This window comes from Acinonyx jubatus, chromosome B3, assembly GCF_027475565.1.
Source record: "Acinonyx jubatus isolate Ajub_Pintada_27869175 chromosome B3, VMU_Ajub_asm_v1.0, whole genome shotgun sequence".
NCBI classification, from domain to species: Eukaryota; Metazoa; Chordata; class Mammalia; order Carnivora; family Felidae; genus Acinonyx; species Acinonyx jubatus.
In genome coordinates, this window is record NC_069386.1 from 65,276,845 (window position 1) to 65,302,881 (window position 26,037).

Below are 26,037 nucleotides of genomic sequence, written 5' to 3' on the forward strand. Positions count from 1 at the left end.
AACAAAACTACCTTGTGTCTGTGTGTACCAAATATGTGATGCCGTAATTTGAAGGCTGTTTTTCCAATTGAGCGTATACCATTAAATTTGTGTAATTAGAATTCTAGGTATCTTATACATACCGAGTGATATTTTGGAACATTTAAGATGTCGTTCTCCAACCTGAACAATCGTAAGTTGCTTGTCATTTCTTTTAGGACACAGGCCAATGTTATTCCCTGATCTGGTGCTACCTCTGTATGGCCTGATTGATGATGCCTCCCTCGTTCAATAACTTCTACATTAGACTATGTCTACCTGATATATACTTTTACAGAAACTTGTATATATATTTGGGGAGCAATATTGCATCTGTAATAAGTTATTAAATTATCAGGTAATTCTTTCTTTGATATCTGCCTCTCCCATTGAATATACATGCCAGGAGGTCAGGCACGGCCAGTCTTGTTCACTGTTGTATTCTTTGCACCAGCAGAATCTTGGAAGACATTTTTCATGTGCATGAATTATGAGTGAATTCAATCTTCATTTTCATTTCATGGCAAAGTGAATCCTTGATTTGTGCTTGAGGATGAGAAGCATAGAGAGGCATGAATGACACCACTAGGGGTTCTTGAGGAGAAAACTAGGAGCAAGAATTTAGTTTGAGTAATAATATATAATTTCTCCCCTTGAGAAACCCAGAAATATTTGTAATATTTTATTTTCTGCAGTTTTACAGATGTGGACATGACTTGCTTTCTTTGGATACCCAAGAAAAGGATAAACTGGTGAATTCAGGGATGCTCAGCTTAAAACAGTAGTAAAAATATGATTATTGTTATTATTGACTAGCTAATCTTTTCTCTTTAAGTTTCTCAGTGATAGCAGTGAAGTGTTTGAAAAATTCCTCAAAACCACTGACAACAGAATGATTCTCTGGGTGAGTTTGGTGATCACATTGAGTCTCCTGAGGTCATTTTAGGACTTCAAATTTGAAGACGGCCTTCAGTGACCACTTCTGACACTTCACTTACTTGTGGGGTGAGCTGTGGCCACACAATTATCTTCTCAATAACACCTAACATAAAAGGTTTATTAGGTAGAGATTTAAACTCATTAAACTCATCAAATAATTACATGGTACTCAGTGTGTTGTGTTCTCATGTATTATCACATTCAATTTTCAAAAGAATTCCATTGAGTAGGCATCTTTTCCATTGTTCACAAATAACAAAACTGGTTTAGGATGATTGAGTAACTTAGCCGTGATCGTAGAGTTAACTTAGTGCCACAGAGAGGGTCTGAACCTGTTTTCTAACATCATCGAGGTTGTAAGCCTCATTTTGTGAACAGCTTTGTGGTCATTGTCAGTACCCATGGCAGTTTTGAAATTATTTTCTTTTTTTTGGCACTGCTTTTCACACTTAAAATCTCTTTAAAGATTGATAACATTACACCTGGTAATTCATTAAGCAACAACACAAATTAATACTTTTTGTGCCAGATTTTATAATGATTTTCTGAACCTCAGTCCAAAGAAAGAATTCCCTACCCCCAACACCAAAGTTCTCAAAAAAATGTACATTAAACAAACAAACAAAAAACCCATGGAAATGTGTAGGATATCAAAGTTCTTAAAGCAGCTGTTATGCATAGAAAGTGAGCACACTTTATAGCAGTTTTTAGTATCTGTTCCAGCTGCAAATGTGCAATATAATCTGAAAATTATACAGAGTAGTATTCATTTAAATGTGTAAACTTTATTGACAAGAAGACAGCTTCAAAAGAAATAGTAAGAGCACATTGTGTCAATTTTGTTTGAAGGGATTTCTTGGTAAATAAGGGCAAGAACAGAGCATGATAACTTATATGATATTCTAAATTGCATTTCAGGGCATCCAGCCAATTCTGCAACTTGCATAGCATGAAGAAGAAAGCAATTTGGTCTAATTAGAACACAAGACAATCTTAATAAACATGTTATGTATTGATATTCATATATATGATGTGAATGTGTATTATTAGATACACTTGTTACACACACACTCACACACACACTGATATACAGAGCTTGTTTTTGTTATAAGAAAAAACAAGTGACAATGCAGGTGATTCTGGGCAAACCATTAACGGAAAAAATGTGAAGTTTATTCCCTACAGGAACTAATGCCCCATGGTCCACTTTATATATAACTATTTTCACATTGAGAAATTTACCTTCTATTAGTTTAGCAACAAGACTATTTCACCTTGTGCATATATTAAGATAATCATAATTTCTACTTAGTATTGCGAATTATATCACTAGGTTTTTTCATACTTGGATACGGTAGAAATAATGTATTATCTATTCCTTGAAAACTACAGAATTCACCTAGAAACTAACTGAACCTGGGTTTTGAGGTTATTGGTCTATGCTAATTTTTTGTCTTGTACCACTTTTTTTTCAGAGGTGTATTTATTTCCTTTGGCTTTCAAACATATTAGCCTATACGTTTTTTGATATTTTCATTATTTTAAAAGTGCTTTTTTAAAATCTGGAGTAATTTTCTTTATATAATTTGAATTTCCTTTATTTGCATGCTCTCTTTTTTGTTTAATCTGTCTTACAAGAGGTTCATCTTATTTTAAGTACCAGCTTTGTGTTTTATGAGTATTCTCTATTGCTTTTTTTTTTGTTCTGTATTTTATTGAGTTTTCTTTTATCTTTATTGTTTCCTTCTCCTTTGTCGTTTTTAGTTTTGTTCTGTACCTATTGTTCAAACTTTTTGATCAGAATGCTTAGATCCATTTTGTTTTGTCTTTCCAATTTTTCTGCATTATGTATCACAGATTTTGGATTATGTAGTTTTTACTGTTTAATCTTAAATATTTTATTATTTCTTTTGTATTTCCTTTTAAATACAGAGAAGCACATTACTTATGTATCACATATATAGAATTTTTAGCTAGTCCTTTGTTAATTTATTGTACTGTCTTCAGAGAATATGACCTACATGATTTCATCCTCTATAATTTATTGAAGCTTCCTTTATGGCTAACTACAGGAACGATTTTTATAAATGTTAAATATATATGTATATATATATATGTTGTAAAATATACATTCTCTGTTTAAGTGAATACATTTTTTAAATGAATATACTTTTAAAAATATAATGGTTTGGCATTATTAGCTGATTATTTATTCATTCATTTATTCATTCATTCATTCAACCATGTCATGGTTCCCTTTGCTGTACAGAAACTTTATTTAAAATTTTAAATTACAAAATAGTTAACCTACAGTGTTGTATTAGTTTCAGGTGTACAATGCAGTGATTCAACAATTTCACGCATCATCCAGTGCCCGTGGTGAAAAGTGCTCTCCTAATCCCCATCAACTATTTCACCCAGCCCCCCAACCACCTCCCTTCTTTAGTCACTGATCACTGATTTCTTCTTCATGGTTAAGAGTCTGTTTCTTGGGTTGTTTCTCTTTTGTTCCCTTTGCTTGTTTGTTTTGTTTCTTAAATTCCACACAAGTGATATCATATGGGATTTGTCATTTTCTTACTGCCTTCTTTTGCTTAGCATTATACTCTTTAGCTCTATCCGTGTCATTGCAAATGTCAAGATTTCATTCTTTTTTATGGCTGCATTTTCATTGTGTATATATACCACCTCTTTATCCATTCATCTATCAATGGACACTTGGGCTGCTATTGTAAAAAAAAATGCTGCTATAAACATAAGAATGCATGTTGCCCTTTGAATTAGTGTTTTTGTATTTTGGGGGCAAATAGCCAGTAGTGAAATTACTGGATTGTAGGACAGTTTTATTTTTAATTGTTTGAGGAACCTCCATACTGTTCTCCAGAGTGGTTGCACCCCACCATGAGTGCCAGAGGGTTCCCTTCTCCACATCCTTGCTAACACCTGTCATTTCTTGTGTTGATTGATTTAGCCTCTTTAAAAAGAATATGTTAAAATCAACAACAACAATTGTTTTTTCTACTTTTACCTGTGAATTTGTTAGTTTTTGCTTTATATATCTTTAGATAATAGTGTAAGTTGCAGACATGTTAGTTTCTCTCTATGTAGTAACTCTTGCATTTGGGGTGGTGTTTTTTGGGGGGGGGTGGCGCTTAAAGTTCTCTTTTGTCAGAAATAAGGATTATTACCTTAGCTTTCTGTTTGTTTACACTTGTCTGACACATTATTTCCATCCTTCAGCTGTCAACTTTTTCATATTATTAAAGTGTGTACCTTGTCAGTGCTTCTCAAAACAGCTCTGGTGAAGGACCAGGTTTTCTAAATTTACTATTCTATTTCCCTTGTACTTTTGTTAAATGCAGTAAACATGGTTTTCTAGAATAGAAACTAAAACAGAGTCATACAAAATACATGACTACCTTTTAACTATTAAACTCAATAGACAAGAAATTTCCATGTCAAATTTCTATAAAACATTTTAAATGGCCTCTATTTCTTCACTAATTTTGTCATAGGATGGTAACAAATAGGTTACAGACCAATATTATGCTTCAGAACATACTTTCAGTAGCCCCATTGTAGGCAAATATTGTTAGATCTTAGTTGTTTTTTTTTTAATCTGTCTTAATTGGTGATCTTTCTTAATTGGTGAGTTTAATCTGTTTAATTTTATTGTAATTACTGTTAAGATTTATTTCTCCTACCTAATGTCATATTTTTTATTTACTGTTTTTTTCTCACTATGAATATAAACAGTATCAATTCAGACTGATACGTGTAAGTTCTGTTTGTAATTCAGATACCACAGTAATTTTGCTGATGTGATATTTCTGAAATAGTGAATAATCTTGGGTAAAATTCTGAAAAAAAAAAACAAAGCATATTGATTCCTTGAAACTATAAACATATCTTGAAATTATGCAGAAATACTTGGTTTATAAAAAGTTATATTCTGGCTTAGATAATTACACAAATATGTAGTAGAATATTAGCATGTCATTTAGAAAAGAAAAATTAATTTTGTGGGATTGTTCTGTGTATTATAGAACATGCATTATCTCTGGCTTCTGCCTCTGAAATGCCAACAGTAACTCTCCATTATTGTGGTAATCAAATATACCCTCACAAATTTCCAAAAGACCTCTTTAGGGAATGCATTACTTTCATTTAAAAAAAAGTTTTAATGTGTATTTATTTTTGAGAGAGAGAGAGAGCAGAGAGGGAGGGAGACACAGAATCTGAAGCAGGCTCCAGGCTTTGGGCTGTCAGCACAGAGTCTGATACGGGGCTCAACCTCAAGGATGATGAGAACATGACCTGAGCCCAAGTCAGATGCTTAATCCACTGAGCCACCCAGGCACCCTGGGAATGTGTTACTTTTATTGAAAACAGTAGCCCTGAGAGGTGGCACCGAACTTGAACTAGATCAATTGCAGTCCTTCTCCCAGGATATCAGACAGGCACTGTGCAAGCTGTGAGGAGGATTGTGGAGACCATCAGTAGTATGGTCTCTGCTTCCTGGAATGGTTAGTTTGTAACAAGACAGATTAAAACTGACACACAGAAGGAGAAGCAACAGATAGAACTAGACTACACTGATATTTCCCTGCTTTCCCCTCCACTTAGTGATATTTCTTTTTTTTTTTTTTTTTTGCTGTAGCTAGTTCTGGTTGGGTTTTTGCTACTTGCTACTAAAATAATCCTAAATGAATCTAGGTACTTAATTGTGCATTATTATTTTACATCATGTATAATCGGTTATTGTTATAATATCCTGGAAGGAACTGAATAAAAGCGATGTTCAATAAAGGCAAAAGAATGAGACTAACAGCAAACAGAAAGTCATTTTTACGGTTGTGATAGATTAAACTCTAAAAATAAATTCCCAGGAACACTTAGTAGGTGAAGATGAAGGTTTGTACCTGTACTTTTAAAATGAAAATAGATTTGGTATAGAAATTGTGTACTAATTTTAAATAGTAACCAAGAATAGGTATTCAAGGATGACTAAAACATTATATCTGTTCCATGTAAATTCTTTTCTTGAAAATGGAAAGCTAGGGCATTTACTTCTCACACAAATTTTAATAGGTGTTATTAAGTGCTCTCTGGCAAGGCCAGTGTTTTCATTGGAAGTGGCTGCCTTGTTATATAGTAGATGCTTCCAGGTATGATACCAGCGTGTATCAGAATTTTGTCTTGGATCCAACTTTGGTATGGATATTCTTTGGAAAATCTGCAGAAAAGATTTGCGTTATAAAGAATGTTTCGTTACATAGAGATCAGCTGTAAAACGTGTGCTAGAATGTCTAATAATGCACCCCTTCAAAACAAGGAAATGCTAAAGAATGGTAAATAACTCTATGTCTTGTGTTGTTTCTCCAGTAGAGTATGGTGCACATTATCTCTGGCTGACAATCAACTGTAGTTAGAGATAGAGGACATGGATATTAGGATTTAAGGGGGAGGGAGAAAAAAAGATGTAGTGGGATAATCATTTAAAGGAAACTTATGAATAAATTCATAACATATTCTCACTTTATGTTTTTAAAAGTCTGTAATATTCAGATACATGTAAATGTTGATTTGTGAAGACTGCAGAGTGAAAAAACAAAGGCTGACATATTCATTTCTTGGTTAATTTCCATTTATCCTTTTTCCTTTTACTGAACTTGCCCTTTATTACTGAGAACCAGCCGTCTCCCAGCTCTTCCCTGGTCTCCTGACCCATGATGATTCTCCTGACTTCATTTGCTGGTCCACTTAGCCTGGATCTGTAGGTCAAACTTTAAGAATTGGCACACATAGGATCAAAAGAAAAGTTACATAAATAATATGTATCAGAGTGGGGGCTCAAAATCCAGCACTCCTTGCTGCCAAGGCCTTTGTAACAGCTGCTACTACTGCCCTTTCCATCCTTAATGCTACGATGTCTTACAGACTCTTCCAAATAAGAGCTGAATGTCCATTTTTATCTTTTTCATAGAGCAGAATAAAACATCTGACCTATGATAGGAAACAACATATTTTAGAGTAAGGGAATGATATTGTCTGTTTTTTTTTTTTTTTTGAATGCACACTTGAGTAAGATATTTTTGATGTTGATTCATAATCAAGAATCTGACTCTACACACGTATGCACTCTTCTTATTTACCCAGAAATTTATTAATACTATGAAATGAAAGCATTGGATGGTAGAAAAAATTCCTTCATTTGTGCAGCAATTGTTTGAGACATAGAAGGACTAATATTCTTAGAATATTACTCAGTAATCTTTAAACGCTTAGTAAGTAAGCTTTTTAAAACGCCAATTAAACAGGAACAAAAACAGGAGTACTGTAGGATTTATACACCTTAAAAGTAGTAAAATGGTTGGCAATTATCAAATTTAATTATTGGAAAGCAAAGCAAATAATTTTAGTATGAAATTTGATGGAAAGTACTTTTTTCCTTTTATCAGATCATTTGCCTCTCTATCTGATCCAATGAAAGCACCTCCTCTTTTCTTCATTGTGTGTTACACAGGCCTTAAAGTCTTGAAAAAAAATCTGGAATTCTTCAATACAATCTGTAAGTTACGATCTCATTCTTCAACAGTGTTAAGTTGCAGGATGCATTTCAGTGTTTTGCTAATTAACTTCAGCAATTTTATTGCTGTTATTATGGTAATATACAGTTATTTATAATATTGCATTATAACTCTATTTGTCGTTAATAGTCAGAAATGATATAGATCAATAAAACTTCTATATTGTTTGCATGTCTGCATTATTTAAAATGTAATAAGTTAGGAAAATATAATGGTGAAATATTTTTGATGACACACCCCTTTCTTCAAGAGATATGTTGGAAACTCTATGTCAGAAACCAGAACCCATGTTTCGGTCGTGTAAGATTAGAGTAGAAAAAGCTTTCAGGAATAAATATTATGAAAAATTAAAGTGTCTAATGAGACTGGCAGGATGACCAACCCAACTGTCTTCTCATCTTTAAATTTCATGGTATCTTTTAAATGGATTGCTATATCTTATTTCCAACAGTTTTTAACTAGTTTGTTTCCAAGCTACTATTGAGCATTTAACATTATAGATAGAAACATCATCAGAACACTTGGAAACAGCACCTTTGACAAGGCACCTGAGTTTGTAAAATTATTTCCTGCGATACTGCATATAAATGAAAAACATGAAATAAGTAGTTGAAAATCTATCTGAAGTATGTGATTAACATTGACCAATAATATGACTCTTTCGATTCCAAGATTTTAATCTTATTTTTCAGTAAATAGTATTTGTTTCTGGAATCATCTAGACAGTCATCTTAACCCTCTCCTTTGTTCGAATCAGTGCTACCTTAATATATTCACCTGTGTGTGTGCGTGTGTGTGATCAAAAACAAAGCTCCTTGCAAATATTCTGAGAAAATCTATCCATCTCTTTGAAATAGTCTTACTTGAATCATTTTACCCTGGAAAAATAATGAGATAGAATTATATTTCAGTTGTTATTTCTTTTGAAAAGTCGGTTATAGGTATAAGAAAAGTTTCAAGAAGATTCCAAAGTCTTATCATTCTATCTCCAAAAAGGACTTAACTTCCCATCTAATCTAGATTGTCCATAACAGCGTCTTCTACGTCTCTATCACATATTCTGTGCCATTGTTTTGTATATTTACATTCTCTCTCTGCTTTATGTATGTATGTATGTATGTAAAAGTTTCTGTGTATTTACTTGCTTTTTGACTCTCATCTCCATTAGACTGAGTGTCATGGAGGCATGAACTCTCCAATCTTCTGTGTTTCCGGTACCTCACCTAGAGACGAGAATGTAAGGCAAGGATCTTTGTCTGCTTTGCTTGCTGCTATATCCCTAGCATGTAGAATAGGCAATGTCATAATTTAAAAAAATTGTCATGGTGATGGATAGAATGGGCATTTGGTAACTATTTCTTGAATGAATATATTAAATTATTCCTCTGATTGAAGATTTTATTTCTGGACAGTGTTTCTAAGTATGGATTGTGCCCAGATTTTGGTTGTTCACATAGTAGCAACATGTTAGTTTTGCAAAGCAGTGCTGCAGGCCTGTCAATCTTGAGCCGGATGTGCTTTTGTAAAGCACTGCATTCAGAAATCAGAAATTCCCTTTTTTTTTTAGAAACTTTAAATTATGATCTGTAGAGGTAGAAGGCTTTTCCAGAAGAAAACATTTTTCAGGGGAAGCCATCTGTGGGCCTTGATTCATGAACTGAGTTTAAGAAAACTAACTGCATCTAATATACTCTACTTACTGGTAAAAGGCAACAGTTCACAAGCTCTTATCTATTGTCCATATCCTTGAGAGAATCTGAGGAAGAAAGTGGGGGAAGAAGAAGTTCTAGCTGTTTCCAGGCTTAGAGTTTCTGTGTCCTCACCAGGCATTTTCTGTATTCCCAGAAAGGTTATGGACTGGGATGGTGGGCATAATTATGACAATTCTCCAATTTAATAGTAAGAGTTTTCTTTGAGGGAGAAACTTTAATTATTTGGTGATGATAGAAGATTTTATGAGAATACACTCACTGATTTAGAATTGTCCTTTGTATTAATGCCAGGTAATAGATGAGAAACTTCAGCATAAAATTAAAATTAATTGGCTCTTAAAACTATGCCCACATGACCAACGATTATTGCATCTTTGTGTCAAGAAGATCATGGCTCAACATAATAATTTGGGGTAAAAAAAAAATACACTGTTGCCTCCCTGCTCTCTGCCCTTTTAACTCTTTGAAAAACCTCTTTCTCTGGAACTTGAATGGTTATTTTTCCCTGGTAGCAATGGGTCTAGAAGAGAGGAGGTGAATGGCTAGAAATGGGAATGGGGAAAATGAAGGAGGAAGGAAAAAAATAAAATAATTTCTCTCCTAAAAAACACCCAGAAGGATAATTTAGTTGATTTCAACGGATTATGGGTTATCTGCCTACTTAATCTCACCTTCCCCCGGCTCCCCAATTCACTCACACTCCTGAATATTCTTTGAAAAAAATGAAAGGAAAATGCATGTTGAATATATACCAAGTCAAGTTATGTTGATGTTTTCCTTTCTTCATTTCTGTAACCGATTTTGGCACCTTAATACAATGATGATAGCATGCAAATCTTTACACAATAACCTAGTTATGATTCCTACAATAAATAATTCCCATATCCATCACTTTTAAGCATCGTCACAAAGAGTGGAGTGTAGCAATGTGCCCTTATGTTTCTTATTTTCCAGATCAATCTGTTTTTCTTAATTTTAATTTATAATCAGCACAACTGAAGCTTCCTAATCATATCAGACATGCCAATCCTTTCAGAAGCAAATCTGATTTAACATCAAGGATCCTGGCTTGTGTTCACGAAAGAGTTTTTCTCCCACTGCTCTCCAGAAGTTTTTGTTGGTACTTAACACTTTTACACAGCTGAAATTCAAACCAGTTTCCTAATACTTGGTAGACAAAAATCTCTCTCAGTGGTGCCAGGTAATCTATCCAGTCAGCATAGCAGAAGGTGCACCCAGGCAGGTGATGCTGGAGTTTCCTTTTGTAGTTTTGGTAGAGAGGAAGAAAATCAAATATGCACACAAAAGGAGATTGCTCTTGAAAAAAGTCTGGAATAAAATAGAAGATACTGCTTGGAGGATGGAGATGCGTTTACCTTGAGCTTTAAACAGATGCATGGGGAAGGATAGAACATAAGCTTTTTGTCCAATTTTGTTTTGCATTTCAGGACAGTTTAACCTAACAAATACCACTGATCCTATCTTAAGGGATACACAATTTTGCAAGAGGGGACTTTGTGGGTATTTTTAGCCTATAAAACAGATAGCAAATAAGCTCTCCTTGCTAGCTGCAAGCTGGAGCGTGTGTCAGGCTTCACTAGGCACACAAGGCTCTGATTTTGTATCATTAAAGACTCATTATCTCTTTTAACTTCTGTTGAAAGCATTCATCCATAGCTCTAGCTACTACTGAAACAATAGAGGTTCCTAGCCCAGTAATAATGCTTCCCCCCACCCCCAACCCCCAGCTTAAAGAGCCTTTAAAGGATGGATTGGCTTCTGCAATGCAGAAACAAAAAGCTACTGCCCAGGAAAATATGAAAGGTTATTTCTGTAAGTAACTTCAATTTTAAGGAGTGGAGGAAAATCATCTGATCTGAGTTTCTCAGAGCTGGGAGTCTGAGTATACCTGCATGCTAAGTTTCTATTGGGGAAATATTACATTTTCCAAAGGAGAATGGCATGTCTTACTTATGTTTAGTCTCAAAGAGAAAAATAGTTTAATAAGAACGAAACAGGCTTGGTGTATTGATCTTGCCAATTTGTTTGGTATTAATATATATTTGGCAGGGAGGTAACTCTCCATTGAATTCAACAGTGGATTACATGAACAGTAATTTCTACATTTACCGGCTTTGTTTACACTTTCATTATACCTCTACTGCATTATCTGATGCCTTCATACAGTTTTCAATCTTATAGCCACTTTAATCTCCTCCTGCACTCAGCATATCTGAGTGAGTTTGTTGGCATAAGGGAATTTTGAAGGTTATATTACAGTACATGAATCAACAGAAAATGAAATGCACTGGAGACACGATCAGCCAGTTTTAATTCATTGCAGAAAGTTATAGATACCAAAATGCATTTAATGTAATCTGATCTCTTTATTCAGTCCTGAATTTATGAGCAATTCACCAGGAGTCAAATGACAACTTTGTTTTAAAAATAGTAGTCTATATCGGATGCCATTTTAATATATCTCTGACATATTTACATTTAAAGAGTAGGGAAAAGTGGAATCTTGGAACATAAATTTCTCTTTTCATAGAAAAGAAAAGCCTGAGAAAGATGCTACTTTTGTTCATTGAAACATTATTTGTCATTGTAACATAGGTTGGGTTGATGATAACTGTTAAATAAATCCGGCTCATCTGTATAGCTGGTAAGCAGATTAGAAGCCCCCTAGATTACTGTGCATTTCCTTTTAAGGAGCAGCAACATAGCGTCATTGTGCTCAGGTCTATAAAAAACATTTTATGTCAGTAAGCCTGCTCTTTGCCTAGAATGATCAAATGTTCTTGGTTCAGGCTGGTCAACAAAAAGCTATGGACAGTGGCTTCCAGACTATTTCCAGAGCAGCAACACAAATGGATGTTAAACATCAGTCAATTATTGTCTGGTTAGAAGATGTGATCTTTCACTTGGGGTCCTAAGTCATTTTTGGTAATGCTGACCCCATGAAATCCCTCGTCTTACCTGTGAAGAGATAAAGTAACCCCCTATCATTCATATTTGAGACCTCTCCTTTCTCACACACCATAACACTGGCATTTAAGTGGAAGGGTAAATGTGGGAATACTACTTGCTATTTTTATCTCAACATACAAAATTTGTAATTCATTCCAAAGCAAACAAAATTTCTTTTTTCGTGTCTCAAAAAATTTCTTACTCTCTACATAGAAAAATTTCTTACTGTCTATTTTATTAAGCCCAAAGGAATAAATCATGTTTTTGCAACTGGTACATTAACAATATCTTAGCTTGCCAAATGTGGGAATTATCATTATTATGCAAATAAGAGATAGTACTTACAGACTATAAATGTATTTTCTATGTGTATATTAGTTATAAATATAATTATATAAATAATGTGCTTTTGTTAAGTATGTGAATTAAAATTTAGGCTTCCTACCAAATTTTATGTAATAACAATGGCATTTGGATAGTGTTCATTTTGAGGAATTGGTCTAATCAATTTTGTAAGTAGAACTAAATTCTGCATTACTTTAGAATTGCAGCATTCGTAGTAAACATTTCTTAACAAGAGTCAAACGGCGAGTTTTTATTTAATAGATGTAAATTTCCATTCCAAGAATGCTGCAAACCCAAAATGGACCCCATTCAAATACTTTTGTTTCATTTTACTCTGGAAAATAATGAAATGGTGCTAGATGTCCTTTGTGTCCTTTAGAAGTAGATCATAGGGTTGGGAGAAGAGCAAAAAGAGTTGATGCATCAGAGGGGGAAGAGTTTGTTTTTAGAATCAGTGGCCAGATGACCTAAAATTTTTGGTTCACAGAAATCAGGAGTAAAATCAACTTATTAGGATCCTCCCCTGACAGTCTGTCCAAATAGACTCATACCCCTTGAGGGAAAGCTTGATACAATCCAGTTTAAATGAAGTAAGAAAAAACGGTTTCACCATTTCCTTTGAAAGGGTGACTTTTCCAGAGTCAAAACCACCATCAGTGTTAAAAAATACTTCTTAATACACAGCCCAAATATTTCCTCCCACAATTTCATTCAATTGCTCCATTTCTTCTGTGTTCCGTTCCCAAACTGGTTGACTGGCCTTACCTTCCCTCAGTTTTCATCCATTCAAGCTACATTTCGTTCTTTGTGTGTTCACGATGGTTCAATTCCTCTTCTCAAAGGTATTATTTATTTATTTTTTCGTTTTTAACTTTTTTTTGTAGTTTTGCTAAATTTGTGATGGCATTTTAATTATGTTCTTTAAATGGTAGGAAGAAAGAGGATTTTCTAGCTTGTGAACACTGAATCTCTACTTAAATAGCCCAACTTGTGATGCCCAGGAAAATCAAATAAATACGGGAAGTTTTTCAGTTTTAACAAACTGTTGCAACTTTTCCTTTTGAATATTCACCTAGTTTGAATTTTCCAGGATAAATCTTGAGTGATCTCTGTTTTCTCTACCTGTGCAACTTATCTTGGTTATGCTCTGCCAAATAGAATGAGAATTTTATATGATTCATCTTTGTTCCTCTGAGCTATCTTTTGATGATCTTAAGAATTACTTCAACTATATTTAAATTACAAAATGAATACAACAAAATACATACTTGATAGAAAAATAGAAGCATAACACCATCTTTGGGTATAATCGTAAAAATAATAAATGACTTAAGTTGTCATTATCTGTGTTCATAGAATCTTGAGATGAAGGGGCAAAAGCATTTGTCATTAAAAATGATTTTCTTTTATTTCCAGGCGAGAAGAATGCTGTGCTGTTGGAATAGAATAATTGAAAGGTAAGGTTTGTGATGGGGAACCATGAGGATGGAGTCTTAAGCCACAGTCTGGAGGAGGATGTACCTTTCACTTGGAAGCTAGGGCTTAGAACATAGAAATGGGTATTAGCGGAGGATGAGTCTCTCTAATCCACTTACACTATTCCAAAGCTCAAATCAACAATCTCCCACACCATCTATGTCTCGCATTCTTTCCTCCTCCTGAGCAGCATCTTTCTCATGTCTGTCTTTGCAAGTGCGCTTCTAAGGGAGTAAGATTTTATCCTTTCTATGAAAGTTCAAATTTTAATGAGAGTTTACAGATAAAAAGACTTCAAGGTTTCAGGTATGCAGAAGATACTTCTAAATAAGTTGTTACTTGCATAGATAATTCCAAGGTTCTTAGGGGTGGAGTCAATTCACCTAACCCATCCAAATGTCAGTTGTCTTCCAAATGTTCAAAATCATCTAGATACAACAGGATAATATTTTGGAAATCTCAGAAATGTGATAGAACTGATCTAAGTGCATGAAACCAGTGATGCAAATTGGCAAGTACGAGTAAGGATTCTCTATTTCCCAACGGTGCTAACACTGAAATATTTTCATCTTGGTAGAAACTAGTAGCAAGGGAAAACCCATGAGGATCAACTTTTTTGAAAGATCAATCATCATCTTGTCCTGACAACCTGGGCCTTCTCCAGTTTTTGTTTTGTTATATCTCTGTAGTATGCTGTCTCTGGCACCCCTTAAATTTGCCATCCCTCATTTTGTTTCTTCTTTAAAACTATGGGTCTTCTCAGCAGGGTGAATGTTATGAACAGCGATGCTTTCAATGGGAACAAGGAAAGCAACAGTTAATTGATGACACTCCTAAAAGAATAAATATACAAATGTTAATCCCCAACCTGTGGTCGTCACACTATACTTTCAAATTTGGTTTTGCCACTGGTCAGTAATTAAATACAATCAACCTTTGTTCCTTCTGTGTGTGTTAGTGCCAAGTATTTATAATTCTCTTGCTTTGGAAATTGACGGTCTAACTCTTTTGCCAGTGCTATCCCAAAGTGCAAAAAGAAAAGAAAAAGCACCGATAGAAGAGTGAGAATAGAAAGTCAAAGCCCCTAGTGCAGTTGAAGCTGAAGGTTATGGGGCAATGGTGTGGAAAGGAAAGCTGGGTACAAGATCATGTCTGTTAATTCATATAGCAACTGCATTCATCCATTTGAGGTAATGCAAATGCATGATAAAAGTAAAATAACCAAATCCAATTATATGCATCAATTCTATCTTCTTGAGCAATTATCATTCTTTCGTAAACTGCAATTTTGGCCACTTGTGTGTACCAACCCTTAATTGTCAGTAATTCTCTAGTTTTCTAGCATTTTGTAATGAGATATTTAGCATACAACACTGCTGCTGACAGCTATTCACACTGTGGAATTGAATTACTAGACATACAAAAATCATGGGAAGCAGTCACTGGGAGTATTCTTAAGTATTTGGCTCGTTTAGTTGATATTTAATACAGAAGATTACTGACCAAATCAAAGGTAATCTTAAGGGTCCTGAGCCATGGCTACTATTTTCCTTTCCATGTCCCAATCTCATCTAGATTGATAGAGATCTTCTTCCTGTAGTAAATGCTACCAGTATAGACAAGGAAAATCATGACCGCTTCTGATGGTTATTTAGGTATTATTAAAACTCTTCATTTTTCTCAGAAATATAATTTTTGATAAACAGCAGGAATAGAAACTAGTGATAATGTACAAACCAACATTTCAAAAAAAAAAATGACCATGTGGAACTCCTGAGGACTGTAGTCCTGAATGATGTTTTCTATATAATCAAGTCAGTAGGTTGGTGACATTATATAGGAATTTCTAATGCCATGGAGAATCCAGGGTGGGCATGGTTAGAAAGACTCTAGATTGCTTCACTCTTTCTTTAAAAAGGAAGCAACTGGCAACTTTAAGTGCATGTTACTAAGTGAATGAAGCCAATCTGAAAATGCTACATACTATACCTCTCCAATCAGATGACGTTCTTGAAAAGGCAAAACTATGGAGATAATACAAAGATCATTGGTTGCCAGAGATGGAGTGTCAGGGGAGAGATGAATAGGCAGAGCACAGGGGATTTTTGCAGGAGTGAAAATACACTGCATGATATCAAAATGATGGGTATGTATCACTATATCTTTGCTTAAACACATAGAATGTACAATATCAGGGGTGAAGCCTAAGGTATGTACTTGGGGTGCTTGTGATGAACAAGTGTAGGCTCTTCTCTGGTTAAGAAAAAAAAAAGTATCATTCTGGTAAGTGGATGTTGATTAGAGGGAGACTATGCATGTGTGGGGCCAGGAAGTTCTGTGCCTCCCTCTTAGTTTTGTTGTAAACTCAAACTAATCTTAAAAAGAAAGGAAGGTATTGCCCTGGTTCTTCTCAAACAAGCCTTCACAGGGGACTAAGAGTGGCCTTTAGTGATACTTTAATTGGTTAGTAAAGGTGATGTTGGTGGCTAATGGAAGGGAGTTGGCCCTGAACTCACTAGTTACGCAATTCATGTATGCTGCTTGGGGTTTGAGCTTTTCATCTGTCCCCTGAAGACACTGAATTAGATTTGTAAAATGCCTTCAAATCCCAAGTTTTTTTTGACTGCCAGTGACCTGTAAGTGGTATATTTTCTTAAGCATTGCTTTGCTCATTGTTCTTTGAAGCTCCTTTTTATGGTATCTTTACTGGTTTTTTTGTTTTTGTTTTTTGATTGCCTGTTCTTGTGTTTTTGTTTTTGTTTTTGTTTTTTCTTAAGTCTGAATTTGAACTACTTTGGAATGAGTAGTTTCTTATTTCTTTTATTATCTGAACCACTTTTTTCCCCATTATTTTTGGACAGCTAAAATGAAAATACTTTCAAAAACCTCTTCTGTTTTCTGTTCTCTCCCCATTTGGAGTGCCTTATGTTTGAATTTGATCTTGTTTTCCTGTTTCATTTAGTCTGGACATCCTGAGAAGTTCTTTCAGAAATCAGTATTCTCCCCACCTTATTCTTTTTTGTGTTTTCTTCACTGCATATTCATCAAAGCGTGGGGTCCCCATTCAGGTTTGGAATCTCTTCCAACTTACATTGTAATTTGTATTCATTTTTACTTCTAATCAACATTCCATTTAGTCCATTTCCATCTGGATATCCATCATCTTATATCCAAAACTTAATGCATTACCTTCCCATCCCAGCTTGTTCTGTGCCCTCTCCTCTTTTACAGAATGTCATTATCCATGATGTCTCCACTACTAGAAACAGAGCAGCATCCCAGCCTCTTCATCTTACTTATTCCTCATCCAGTACGTCACCATTCTTGTTGTCACAGCCTTACTTGACACATTCCCATCCCACTTTAGATGCTCCCATCACTTTTGGAGGTATAATCTTTATAAAGTGAAAACTATGTGAGCGGTGGTCCTGAAGATGGAGGACGCGTGTAAGAAGGGAGAGTGGAATGTTTCTCAGTTGGTCATGTGGCTGGGCAGCTGGCTTAGTCATTTGCCCTCTATCTCCATGGGAAGGACAAAAGTAAGCAGAGAGAAAGACATGACACAGGGGGAACAGAGGAAGGGAAGCCTTTATCAGACACACAAAGTGTATGTGTTTCCTACAGGACAGTGGGCATCCCAGAGGCCTGGAGGCTGGGACAAATGACTCAAAAAGAGGCTCCGTGGTATTTTGAGAACAGGAGAGGGAAGATTTGACAGAGGTTGATGCTTGCACACAGAGATTCATAACAGCCAGAAGAACAGAGATAGGCAGCCCAGACAGATGGTTATAGAATTAGGCCTGGAAAATGAAGGGTGCATCATGTGTCCCCTAGAGCAGACGACACGAACCCTACAGGCCCCAACAACAAGATCAGGGAGGGGGAAGAAGAAGGAAAGAAAACTTTCCCTTTCCTTCTTCAGGTCCCTGTGCCATGAGGCTGGTCTAAAGTGGGTAAATGGATATTTGAAATGTGATGAAAAAATAAAGTTCAAAGAAGATAACAACTGAAAATGAAAAATTATAACTTTAATAACTAGAAGTGCTTGAGAGATTTTGAAATTTGCCCAAGAGCCTACACTGATACATCACAATCATGTCTTGGGCAAGACTTTGAAATTTGCCCAAGATACGTAGACATATATTACAAGATAGGGAGATTTGATGCAGTGCAAGGGGCACTGGGTTTAAGAAAGAAAAGTATATCATGTCATCATGCTACCAATCTGAGACAATTCAGTAAACCATTTAGCTGTCACCATATGGCATGGCATTTTTCTCTTTACGTGTCTGTTCCCCCTCCCAGGGCACCTTTATCCCCAGTACCTTGCATTTCATACATGCTCGAAGATCTTTGTTAACGAATAAAGGAATACATGCATGAACAAATCAGTGTTCAAACCAATGCACAAAGGTGCATGTGAGGCACTCAAAAAAGAGAATTAGGTGAAAAGAATAATCTGCATTCCTAAGGTAACAGGTGCTATCTTAGTACCAAAACATGTATATTCATCACTAAAAATGAAATTCATAACAAGCTGCCTGCCTGTACTCCATCTACTCTCCTTCTCATCCTGAGCTCTCATTCTTTTTCTAAATTCTTCTCTGCCTGTGTACAACCTGTGATTGCTAATGTGCTTCTGAATAACCCCTGTGTTTCTTGGTCATAGTGTATTGACTGGCTAGTTCTAGATGTTAACTCCCATTTAGTTACTGGGAGGACTGATTATATAAATTTTGAATCAAAGAGGCCATCGTTTTTTTCCTGGGCCATCATTCCCCCCCTCCACATTTCTTCGTGCAATATTCGCACATCATCTGAGATAGTTGCCTAATCAGGTTTTGAAACTGCAAACACAAATTTTTCATGGCTTTCACCCATGCCTACATGAGGCTCTTTCAGTAGATAGAGTATATGCTCCTTTTCTTTAAAAAAAATTGTACTTTCCATTGCTTTCTGTTTTAGAGATGCAAACCAATACTGCCATCCACTGTTCCTTCGGATAATCTTTTCCCCACAGTTCTCACCAAGATGTTTTGGGAAAATAAAAAGACAGACAGATAGAAAGAAAATTGACAACAAAATTAAGTTCTTGGAAAGAATGGGGAGTTTGTTACTTTTGAGCAAGCTCACTGAAGATCGTAAAGGAATCAAGCATCATGACTTATCTTCTTTTTCCAAATGCTGCAATGGAAAATACCCACTCTCAAAATGTGACCAAGTAAATGAGCAATCTATAGAGTCCCCCTTTCCCCGGACATCACAGGGAGGGAAAAAATTACCTAGATCCTCTTTGGTCACAGTTTAACTTTGCTTCATTCAGCTCCCTAGGCTCGAGGCCATTTCTCAGCCTAGTCACATTATAGTGTTTCCGGAATAGAGTCTGTCTTCTCTTCCAAGCCAGTAAGCAGGGTATCTCTGTTTGTCTCACTGCTGTCAGAGAAGCCCTCTGACTCTGCAAGAGGATCACGTATTGCGAATGTCTCACACTTGCAAATGATCGTATTCCATTTTGTTCCACTCCACATCTATCCCACACAATTCTTTATCTCCTTTTAGCCTCACTCTTTCTGTCTTCAGTTTCCAGCTAATACTGGAATTCCTTAGAGATTCCTCATAAAGATTATGAGGAATTCCTTATTTTCCTCTCACATGAAATAGAATTGACCTTTCAGGTAATACAGGCAAAATCAAGGTACAGGCTTTAAGGCAGATAGTGTCATTGTTGGAAAGCCTTGAGGTGACCTGGCCTGATTCCCTGACTCTGTGAGTAAAGGAACTGAGACCTAGAGAAAAGTAAACTACCTGGAGCTATAGAGGCAGGAGATGGCAAGGCCAGTGGTGGAACCCCAGTCTCTCAAACCCTAGTCAAAAAACCTTTTTACAGCAAAGTGTTCTTCCCAGAAGCACAGTCCATGTCTCCATCCCTGGGTTATAGGACATTGTAAATGGCTTTTTAAAAAAAATAACACAAACCCCTCTGAAACCATTTTTGTTCCTCTATGCCTTTATACTCCTCTTGACTCCCACCTCCTGGAAAGGCCGCAGGATGTTTAGGTTGAGAGCTCACATCCTTCTTCCATCCTTCTTCCATTTCATTCAATGGTAACATCCTTCTTCCATTTCATTCAAGAGAGGAGAAAGTATGTGAGTGAGCATGATGGTCTGGAAAGGGGAACAGGGAGGAAGACCATCTGTCTTAGGCCTGTTTTCATACGCGGACAATCGAATGTTATTTTACTCATCTAGATTTATAGCTCCGACCTTAGGAGATCTCAATTCCTTCATTCATTCAGGCACCACTTATGTTTGAACTGTTCTTTGGATTTATGCAGGTCATACCTCCTTATTATCTTTTGAAATAGCTCTAAAGCAGGCCACATGATAATATTAGAAAGCCAAGTAGCTCTCTCAATGTTTGTTTAGTGCTATTCATTCAGCAACCACAACCTGCTTGAAAAAAACACCCCAACATGAAGCTTCTGTTCCCATCAGATTCCAATTCGACGGGGGCGCTGATACTTTTCACTTTATGGATTGTTATTGTGGGGGCATCAGGCTGAGCTATACAAAGTTTTACTGCTGAATAAGATGGTGCCAAAATGCTTCACAGAAAGTTCTCTAATGAAAAGATTTTTTTCCTAAATGAATGATTTAAAAAGATAAAAGTGAGTTAAAGAAGTTATTGGAAGTTGGTAGGTATAAAATACACTATGAGAACCTAAGTTTATACCTAAAAGAACTGGAAAAAGAACAGCAAAGAAAGCCCAAAACCAGCAGAAAAAGGGAAATAGAGATTATTAGAGCAGAAATCAATGATATTGAAATAAAAAAACAAACAAACAGTAGGACAGATCAGTGAAACCAGGAGCTGTTTCTTTGAGAATTAACAAAATTGATAAACCCCTAGCCAGACTGATCAAAAAGAAAAAGGAAAGGATCCAAATAAATAAATAAAATGAAAGAGGAAAGATCACAACCAACAATGCAGAACTACAAATGATAATAAGAGAATATTATGAGCAATTATATGCCAACAAATTGGGCAATCTGGAAGAAATGGACAAATTCCTATAAACACATAAACTACCAAAACTGAAACAGGAAGAAACAGAAAAAATTTGAATAAACCCATAACCAGTAAATAAATTGAATCGGTAATCAAAAATCTCCCAACAAACAAGAGTCTAGAATGAGATAGCTTTCCAGGGGATTTCTACCAAACATTTAAGAAGAGTTAACACCTATTTCTTTGAAACTGTTGCAAAAAAATAGAAGTGGAAGGAAAACTTCCAAACTCATTCTATGAGGCCAGTATCACCTTGATTCCCAAACCAAAGGCCCCACTAAAAAGGAGAGCTACAGACCAATTTCCCTGTTTAACACGGATGCAAAAATTCTCAACAAGATAGTAGCCAATCAGATCCAACAATACACTAGAAGAATTACTCACCACAATCAAGTGGGATTTATTCCTGGGATGCAGGGCTGGTTCAATATCCACAAATCAATCAATGTGATACATCACATTAATAAAAGAAAGGATAAAAACCACATGATCCTCTCAATAGATGCAGAGAAAGCATTTGACAAAATACAGCATCCTTTCTTGATAAAAACCTTCCAGAAAGTGGGGACAGAAGGATCATACTTCAAGATCATAAAAGCCATACATGAAAGACCCACTGCTAATATCACCCTCAATGGGGAAAAACTGAGAGCTCTCCCCCTAAGGTCAGGAACACGACAAAGATGTCCACTCTCACCACTGTTATTCAACATAGTGTTGGAAGTCCTAGCCTCAGCAATCAGGCAACAACAGGAAATAAAAGGCATCCAAATTGGCAAGGAGGAAGTCAAACTTTCACTCTTCACAGATGACATGATACTTCATGTGGAAAGCACAAAAACTCCACCAAAAAACTGCTAGAACCAATCCATGAATTCAGCAAAGTCACAGGATATAAAATCACTGTACAGAAATCGGTTGCATTTCTATACACCAATAATGAAGCAGCAGAAAGAGAAATCAAGGAATCAATCCCATTTACACTTGCACCCAAAACCATAAAATACCTAGGAATAAACCTAACCAAAGAGGTGAAAAATCTATTCATTGAAAACTACAGAAAGCTTATGAAACAGATTGAAGAAGACACACTCACAAAAATGGAAAAACATTCCATGCTCATGGATTGGAGGAAAAATATTGTTAAAATGTTGATACTATCCAAAGGAATCTATATATTCATTGCAGTCCCTATCAAAATAACACCAGCATTCTTCACAGAGCTAGAACAAAAAATCCTAAAATTTGTATGGAACCAGAAAAGACCCCAAATAGCCAAAAACAATCGTGAAAAAGAAAACCAATCCCAGACTTAAAAATGTATTACAAAGCTGTAATCATCAAGACAGCATGGTACGGGCACAAAAATAGACACTGAGCTCAATGGAACAGAATAGAGAACCCAGAAATGGGCTCACAAACATATGGCCAACTCATCTTTGACAAAGCAGGAAAGAATATCCAATGAAATAAAGACAGTCTCTTTAGCAAATGGTGCTGGGAAAACTGGACAGTGACATGCAGAAGAATGAACCTGGACCACTTTCTTGTACACAAAAACTCAAAATGGATGAAAGACTTAACTGTAAGACCGGAAGCCATTAAAATCCTAGAGGAGAAATCAGGCAACAGCCTCTCTGACCTCAGCTGCAGGAACTTCTTACTTAACATGTCTCCAGAGACAAGGGAAACAAAAGCAAAAATGAACTATTGGGACCTCATCGAAATAAAAAGCTTCTGCAAAGTGAAGGAAACAATCAGCAAAACAAAAAGGCAACCGACTGAATGGGAGAAGATATTTGCAAACGACATATCAGATAAAGGGTTAGTATCCAAAATCTGTAAATGACTTTATCACAATCAACACCCAAAAACCAAATCATCCAGTGAAGAAATGGGCAAAATACATGAATAGACACTTTCCAAAGAAGATATCCAGATGGCTAACAGATACATGAAAAATGCTCAACATCGCTCATCGTCAGGGAAATAGAAATCAAAACCACAATAGGATACCATCTCACACCTATCAGAATGGCTAACATTAACAACTCAGGCAACAACAGATGTTGGCATGGATGCAGAGAAAGTGGAACCTTGTGCATAGCTGGTGGGAATGCAAACTGGTGCAGCCACTCCGGAGAACAGTATGAGGTTCCTCAAAAAATTAAAAATAGTACTATCTATGACCCAGCAATTCCACTACTAGGTATTTCTCCAAAGGATACAGGAGTGCTGATTTTAAAGGGCACATACACCCCAATGTTTTTAGCAGCACTATCAACAATAGCCAAAGTATGGAAAGAGCTCAAATGTCCATCAACAGATGAATGGATAAAGAAGATATGATATATATATGCAATGGAATATTTCTTGGTGATCAGAAAGAATGAAATCTTGCCACTTGCAGCAACGTGGATGGAACTAGAGTGTATTATGCTAAGCGAAATAATTCAATCAGAGAAAGACAAATATCATATGATTTCACTCATATGTGGAATGTAAGATAAAAAGCAGATTGAATTGGGGAAGGGAAGCAAAATTAATATGAAAACAGAGAGACAAACCATAAGAGACTCTTAAATACAGAGAACAAACAGGGTTGCTGGAGGGGTGTTGAATGGGGGAAAGGGCTAAATGGGCAAGGGGCATTAAGGAGGACACTTGGGATGAGCCCTGCATGTTATGTGTAAGTGATGAATCACCAAATTCTATTCCTGAAATTACTATTATACCATATATTAACTAACTTGGATTTAAATTAAAAAAAATACACTGTGAGAAAAGGGCAATGATCCATTTGATTATAAGGTCTAAAAGGTAGTAAGAAAATGACTGTTTCCCTAAATCAGGTTATGTACCGGGCATCGTGTTAGGAATTTTGAATTTATTATCTCATTCCTCATAAAGCTGTAGAAGTAATTGTAATTATACCCATTTTTTCTGGTTAATAAGTGAAGACTGGGAAACAAGTGCTTTCCCTGAGATCGCTTAGCAGGTAAGGGCCAACGTGAGGAATGAGTCTGTGAAGGATGAGGTGTGTTGGAAGCCAAGCAGCTCAGGACATACACAGGCCACAGGAAGCCGACTGACTCGTCTGGAGTTGAAAAATATTGGGGCAGGGGCCTAGAAAGAGAGAAACTCTGAATGTTAGGGTGAAGTAATTTTATTCTGGAGATAATGAGGAATTGTTGGTGCTTTGAGAGATAGGAAGAGTCGTCAAAATTGTGTGTTACAAAAATAGATCTGGTAGTCTTGTGGACAGCAAACATTGTAAAAGATGAGACCAAGGGGAGAGCTGCTCCAGCAGCCCAGGAATTAGTAGCTAACGGGAAGATGAGGAGAAACGGTTTTTACAAGGTGACCTTAAAGCATAACACAAAGTAACCTGACAATGTCAATTGCTCATTCATTCTGCTAATATTTACCACTGCTCTAAGTATTGTCATCTTCTACTTCAGTTAGGAACCTATGCTTTTCTAATTGAACATTTCTTTTGGAAAGAACTATAGATTCGAATACAATATAAGAAATGATGCAGAGATATCTTGTGTTCCCTTTACCTTGTTTCCCCTATTGGTAAGCCTCTTATAAAATTCTAGTATAATATCACCCCAGGGTACTGACGTTGCTACAATCCACTGACCTTTTTCAGATTTCCCCTGGTTTACTTATACTCCACAGGTTTAAAAAACATTATTTATTCTATAGGCTTAGTACACTACTACTATGCTCAGTTAATCAGTTTCTATCATAAACCCTCACTACTTCCCTAGCTCACTGCAAGGAGAGTCTAAGAATGTCATTAAATGTACCATACAACAGCCCTTCCTTTACTCAGGTCTCAAACTAACAGTTCTGAAATGGTGTTTAAATCTTCCTTTTTTGGGCACCTGGGTGGCTCAGTCAGTTGAGCTTCCTGCTTCGGCTCAGATCAAGATCCCACAGCTCATAAGTTCGAGGCGCACGACGGGCTCTGTGCTGACAGCTCAGAGCCTGGAGCCTGCTTCGGTTTTTGTGTCTCCCTCTTTCTGCCCCTCCCCTGCTCATGCTCTGCCTCTCTCTCTCTCTCTCTCTCTCAAACAAATAAACCTTAAAAAAATTTAAATCTTATTTCTTGTGGTTAAAGTCTTCCTATGCTTTCCTTCAGGTGGCCTTTGTCCATCCTGAAAGTTAGTGGGGACTTGTTACGTATTTTTCTTCCGTCATTGAAGTAAATGTAGTCCATTTATGTACTAGAATGGTTTTCGTTCTTAGAAAGCTGGGTATTCTGTTATGCTCAGGATTCAAATTCTCCTCTAACCTGTGTAGATCTGTCTACTTGAGGACTTCCAACTGGAATATACCAGTCTCACAGAGGTTATTTCTGATTCGGCATGAAGAGTGTGACTTTGGATGATGTTAACCTCTCTGGTCTTCAATATTCTTGTTCCTTCCACTTCAAAACGTCATGATGCTGTGGGAAGTGGACCCTGCATTTTCTGTCCTTGTCACATTTGTTTTGTACCTGCTTTTTAGATTCTTAGGCTCCCAGGGCTATCATTTTCCCTGCTGATATCCCCAGAAACCTTCTCTTGCGAGATGATCTGAGGACTTCCTGCCACCATATACATGGCTTATGTAGCTAACAAGTAGCAAATGTGTAGGTGTCAGCCAGACCTTGGGCAATGGCGTTGGGGGAGATCCAGGATATCCTGTCTATGGGAGGTGGTATAATGGAAAGAACACTAGACCCTGATGGCAGACTGTCTGAATTTGAACCCAGGCTCTTCTGTTTACCAGTTATGTAACCTTGGAAAACTATTTACCTTATCTGAGGCTCAGTCTCTTCATTTGTATTATGTGAAAAGTTAATAGTACCTTCTTCACAGCATTGAAGTAGTAAGTAGTAGTAATGAGCTGTTATAACTAAAGCACT

General features: G+C 36.3%; 1 long non-coding RNA gene across 1 annotated transcript in view; it reads left to right on the forward strand.

The window, feature by feature from the left end:
- Nucleotides 1-26,037, forward strand: part of LOC113601769 (uncharacterized) — a 92,334-nt gene that overhangs the window by 13,050 nt on the left and 53,247 nt on the right. Inside the window, exon 3 of the long non-coding RNA XR_008299241.1 lies at nucleotides 13,991-14,031. This is a non-coding gene — a long non-coding RNA (uncharacterized LOC113601769). The remainder of the gene's footprint in view (nucleotides 1-13,990; nucleotides 14,032-26,037) is intronic.